This window comes from Phaseolus vulgaris, chromosome 9, assembly GCF_051622355.1.
Source record: "Phaseolus vulgaris cultivar YP4 chromosome 9, ASM5162235v1, whole genome shotgun sequence".
Taxonomy (NCBI): domain Eukaryota; kingdom Viridiplantae; phylum Streptophyta; class Magnoliopsida; order Fabales; family Fabaceae; genus Phaseolus; species Phaseolus vulgaris.
In genome coordinates, this window is record NC_143506.1 from 6791883 (window position 1) to 6797882 (window position 6000).

Consider the following 6000-nt stretch of genomic DNA (forward strand, 5'->3'; position numbering starts at 1 on the left):
TACCTTTATTTGCTTGTCTAACATTTCTTTGGAACTCTTTCTAGTTGTCACATTTTAATTCCATTTGTGTGGTACTGTTTTTCCAATTAATTTGTTTCTTGCTTTAATTCTTTGGCCTCTAAATTTGGTGGTGGATTGATTCTCAATTGGTGCTTATTTGAGTGGAAATTTGACTTGAGTGAGGTCTAGTTTGCTTGATAGGTGCTGGATTGGAGAATTAATTCCCTAATTCTAAGAGGAACAAAGGCAAGGGCAGAAAACAAATACCTACCAAAAACACCACAAACATTGGAAGGCCCAACAAAGAAAAGACAACCAAGGAAGTGCCAATAGCAAAAAAAGATCAACAAAGGGAGTTTCCTTTATTTCCTTTGCAACTTAACTTTTGTTAATTACTTGTTTAATTACGTGATTAGACGGTGAGTGTGTCTTCAAGGGCTCCAAGTGTCCAAGAAGCCTCACCTAGGGCCGACTAGTGTAGAACTATCTAGTTTAGCAATTGTTAATTGTTTTAATTGCATCTCTTTGCTTTAGATAGTTACTTTTTTTTTAATTGTCTTGTATTGCTTAAAGCTTTGTTAAATTTTGCTTGGTTAATTAGTTAGTTTGCATTGTTTTCTTGCATTAAAATTTTGATTTCTCCAACTTAATTGTGTTTTAAGTGGTTTACCAAGAGAAAACTTTGTGTGAAGGAATTAAAGGATAGTCTTTGGCTAAGGCAAGGCTTGGTATTTAAGTAGTCCACTGTGACTCACCTCCCTTACCTGGAAGACTACCTTCTTTGACTTCCCTAATGTACCGTCCCGTATCTGGGCGTTGACAAAGTCAAGGTCAAAGTCAACGTCTAGAGTCAAAGTCAACATAAGGCGTCGCCTAGGTGAAGAGACGCCAAGTGCCAGCGTCGCCAAGAGGAAGCGTCGCCAAGGTCAAGGCGTCGCCTAGTTAAGGCGTCGCCCAACCAGGGCGTCGCCAAGAGCAAATATCACTAAAGCAAGGCAATCACAGTGTGCCTCCCCGATACCCATGGGTAGGAAAGACCATGGAGGGAGCGACGCCGTGGGAAGGCCTCAGGTCCCGATAATTCGGGGTAGTAATAAAGTGAAGAGAAAGGTGGCTTCAAGGCCATAGTGATAGCACCAGTGTAGGGCAGCCTGACTCGTGAAGTACCCCTGCCGCCCCAGAGACGCCTTTGGGACAGATACGACTCAAGAGGAGGGTTACGCCCAGGGTAGCCAGGTGCAGGGTACGAGAGGAAGGCATATATGCTCTCAAAGTGAGTGACTAGATGATTGGGGGCGTGAGTTGGCACCCAAAAAGTCACCCCTTGCGCAGTAGCACTCCCAAGCAGGAGGACTCACACGAAGAAACGCCCCCAGATGGGGTCATGGCGCTGAGAGGCCCTCCACGTGTACAGCAGCTAAGTCAGAATAGAAACGCCATTTAGCCAGGTGCCAGGTAATTGAAGTCATTTAATACAGTTTCCGTTTCGAGCACTTAAGGTACTATAAAGGCTCCCAAGCATTTTTAACGTCTTAAATGCGCTGCGTTTTATAATTAAATGCGCTACGTTTTATAATTAAATGCGCTTTAAGGTGCTTTGAATGCGGGGGTAGCTTAAATAGCGCTTCGAATGTTGGAAAGGGGGTTTGAACTTTTGGCAAATTTCCCAGAAACTCTCTAGTTGCTTGCTCGAGCCTTGAGGTTACGCACAAGGGACTAGGGAAAGATCTTTGCTAGAAGGAGAAATAGACACTAGACACAGTTTCCTTTTTACCACCTTCAGAGTGCCATACGCGGTGCTCCGATACGGAGGTGCATAGTTTTTGGTGTTTCTTGCTGGCTGACTTGAGCGTCGGAGTGCAAACGGCCGCTAGGGCGCCCTTTTGTCCTTCTTTGCAGGAATCCACAAGTAACCAGTGGGAAGGAGTCCCTAGTTGACGGTTGAGGTCGCGCACGAAGACGTCCCAGGTCAACCGGACGGAAGATTTGGCGCCCACCGTGGGGCCGATATTAAACATCAGTCCCATCGCAAGTTTGAGAAGATCTATCAAGTCACAGTAACGTTGGAGGAGGTTTGAGGAGACCGTGAAAATGGCCACCACAAGACGAGGTACTGCACGCGCAGCCCCAGCAGAACTGTCCATGCAGCAGGTCCTGGAAATAATGCGGGGGCTGCAAGATGATATAGCGGAGTCGAAGTTGGAACAGGAACGCATGCAAGCAGATCTCGAAGCCTCGCATGTGAGGAACGAAGAGCTCCATCGTATAAATGAGGAGTTGCGCCGGGGTTTGCGGAATAATCGGGGGCAACGCGAACATGACGAGATGGAGAACCTCTCCCCGCCAAGGGAGTTTTCCACTCCCTTCTCGCAGGAGATTCTGGATGCAGTGATCCCAAACACGTTCGCGGGGCCCAAGGTGATCTTCACCGGGATGGAGGATCCTGAGGCGCATCTCTCTGCATTTCACACACAGATGGTCCTGGTAGGCGGCTCCGACGCTGCCAAGTGCAAGCTCTTTATGAGCACCCTGACGAGGATGGCTGTGGATTGGTTTATCAGCCTCCCGGACGGCCATATCACCTCCTTCTGACAACTGTCGCGATTGTTCAGGGAACAATACCTAGCAAACAAGGCTCCGCCGCCGGTTTCCTACGATCTGTTTGATGTGAAACAGTATCAAGGGGAGACCCTAAAGGAATACATCAACCGCTTCGGGGCCCAGGTAGTAAAGGTCGGTACGAAAGAGGAGCCCATGATTGTGTACGCGTTCGTGAAAGGTGTATGCCTCGGCCCTTTTGGCGAATCTATCATTCGTAACCGCCCTAGGACTTTCGCTGAACTACGACGTCGGACGGTGGAACATATCGCTTCTGAGGGAGAGGTGTGTGTGAAGCGCACCAGCGTCGTGCCCTCGCGCCCGAGAGGACCGACGCGAACTCAACCCGCCAGGGTCAATGAGACCACGACGGGAAGGAAGAAACCGGAGGGGAGATGCCTTTACGAGGCCAGAAAGCCCCAGCCCCGGGGTCCAGTAGGAGGCGATCGCCCGGCCAGAGAGAGGGCGAGGCCGGCGAGATACAATTTTGTGGTGGAACTGAAGGACCTGATCGCCGTGCCTAATATAGCTGAGAGGTTGAGGTGACCGGCGAAGTCCGATAAGGTGCTGGGGCCCCGGAAAGACTCTTGGTGTGAGTTCCACGAGGCTTTCGGTCACCACATTGATAACTGCCTGTCGCTGGGTTACTAGCTAGATGAGCTGGTGAGAACCGGGTTTTTGAAGGATTATGTCGCGGAACCCGCCACGAACGCCGCCCTACCTCCGCCAGCGGAAGAACAAGCACACGAGACGCCGGTTTTCGGCGAGGTCCATACCATAGCTGGAGGTTTTTCCGACGGAGGACCCACCGCCTCCCAGCGAAAGAAATACGCGAGGGGGGTCAACTCGATCGAAGAAAGGATCTCGGGTGAGCCGTGGGAATCGGACCTCGTGTTCACGAGAGGAGACCTTCGAGACGTGGTGCCGCATGACAATGACCCCGTGGTCATTTCGGTCGTCACAGCTGGAAGAAAGGTGCACAGAGTTCTTGTCGACCAGGGAAGTTCAGCAGACGTCATGTTCTGGTCGACATTCAATAAATTACGGTTGTCCCCCGACCTTTTGAGGCCCTACACAGGGTGACTGTACGGGTTTACGGATAACCAGGTGGAAGTCTGAGGCTACCTGGAGTTGAGGACTACGTTCATGGATGGAGAAGCCTCGCGCACCGAAAGCATCCGGTACTTGGTCGTGAACGCCAACTCCGCCTACAACATTTTGTTGGGCAGACCGGCGTTGAACAGGCTGAACGCAGTAGCCTCCACACGCCATATGAAGATGAAGCTGCGGACCGCAGTGGCAAGGTGATAGTCATCAAGTCAGACCAGGAGGAGGCGAGGAAATGTTATGAGAACAGCCTGAAAACGAAGAGAGGCGTGTTCATGGTGTATGAGCGTCCGCCAAGTGCAGACACGACGATGATCGAGGCGACGCTCGCTGGGTCGACGCCAAACGAGGCCATACCCGTGAGGGCGATGCCCGAAGCAGATACACCCATGGAAGAAGGCCCTGACGACGTGGCGCCCGTGGAAGAGGCGGCGCTCGTCGAGGATGATAACAGGGATCAACAGGCTGCTAATGCCGTGGAGAGGGAGATTGGCGGCAAAATGTTTAAGCTAGGGCGTTTGCTGAGCCAGGAAGAACAGGAGGGGGTGGCAGGGGTGATTTCACGCCACTTGGATGCTTTCGCATGGTCTGCCTCGGATATGCCCGGCATCGACCCTGATTTCCTATGTCATCACCTCAGCATGGACGCCATGGTCCACCCCGTCCGCCAAAGAAGGAGGAAGTTCAACGAAGAGAGGCAGATGGTGGTAAGGGAGGAAACGCAGAAGCTGCTGAGTGGTGGCCACATTAGGGAGATCCAATACCCTGAGTGGCTAGCTAATGTCGTCCTAGTGAAGAAGGCGAATGGAAAGTGGAGGATGTGCGTGGACTTCGCGGACTTAAATAAGGTGTGCCCGAAGGACTCGTACCCACTGCCCAGTATCGACGCGTTGGTGGATAGTGCATCCGGCTGCAAGGTGCTAAGTTTCCTGGATGCATTCTCGGGGTACAACCAGATCAAAATGCACCCGAGAGATGAGAGCAAAACTGCATTCATGACAGAGACTTGCAGTTACTGTTATAAGGTAATGCCCTTTGGCCTAAAAATCAGGGTCCTAGCGCCCTAGTTAGGAAGGAACGTTACCGCCTACGTGGATGATATGGTAGTGGCGTCGAAGGACAGGACACAGCACGTGGCGGACCTAGAAGAGTTGTTCGTCACTATATCCAAGTACCGCCTCAAACTAAACCCCGAGAAGTGTGTCTTCGGGGTAGAGGCCGGTAAATTCCTAGGTTTCATGCTCACGGAGAGGGGGATAGAGGCGAACCCCGACAAATGCGCAGCAATTATCGCCATGCGAAGCCCGACGTCAGTAAAGGAAGTGCAGCAGCTGACGGGGCTGATGGCGGCGCTCTCAAGGTTTGTTTCTGCCGGAGGAGAGAAGGGGCACCCATATTTCCAGTGCCTCAAGAGAAATAGTCGTTTCGCATGGACTGACGAATGCGAAGCAGCTTTCATCAAGTTGAAGGAGTACCCGGCGACGCCACCAGTCCTCTGCAAACCGGTGGCGGATGTGCCCCTCCGGCTGTACTTCACAGTGACAGAGCGAGCTATCAGCTCAGTGCTGGTCTAGGAGCAGGACCAGATTCAAAAGCCCATCTATTTCGTAAGCAAGGCCTTACAAGGCACGGAGACGAGATACCAAGCGTTGGAGAAGGCAGCATTGGCGGTGGTGTTTTCAGCCAGGAGGCTCCGTCATTACTTCCACAGCTTTACGGTGGTAGTGATGACGAATCTCCCTATACAGAAGGTGCTGCAGAAGCCTGACGTAGCTGGAAGGATGGTGCGCTGGGCGGTGGAGTTATCAGAATTCGACATCCAGTATGAGCCCAGAGGATCCATCAAGGGGCAAGTATACGCGGATTTTGTGGCAGAACTCTTGCTCGGAGGTGAACAAGAGGTGGAGGTGGGCTCACAGTGGTTGCTCTCGGTTGATGGCTCTTCCAACCAACAAGGAGTGGTGCGGGAATAGTCTTGGAGGGACCCAACGGCGTGCTGATTGAGCAAGCTCTGCGCTTCGCCTTTAAGGCAAGTAATAATCAGGCTGAATACGAAGCTCTGATCGCGGGAATGCTCCTGGCCAAGGAGATGGGCGCGCAGAACCTCTTGGTGAAAAGCGATTCCCAGTTGATTACCGGGCAGGTGTCGGGTGAGTTCCAGGCGAAGGACCCACAAATGGCGGCGTATCTCAAATACGTCCAACTATTGAGGGGGGCATTTAACGCTCTTGAGCTGGTACATGTCCCAAGGGAGTAGAATGCCAGATCCGACCTGGTTGCCAAGCTGGCCAGCTC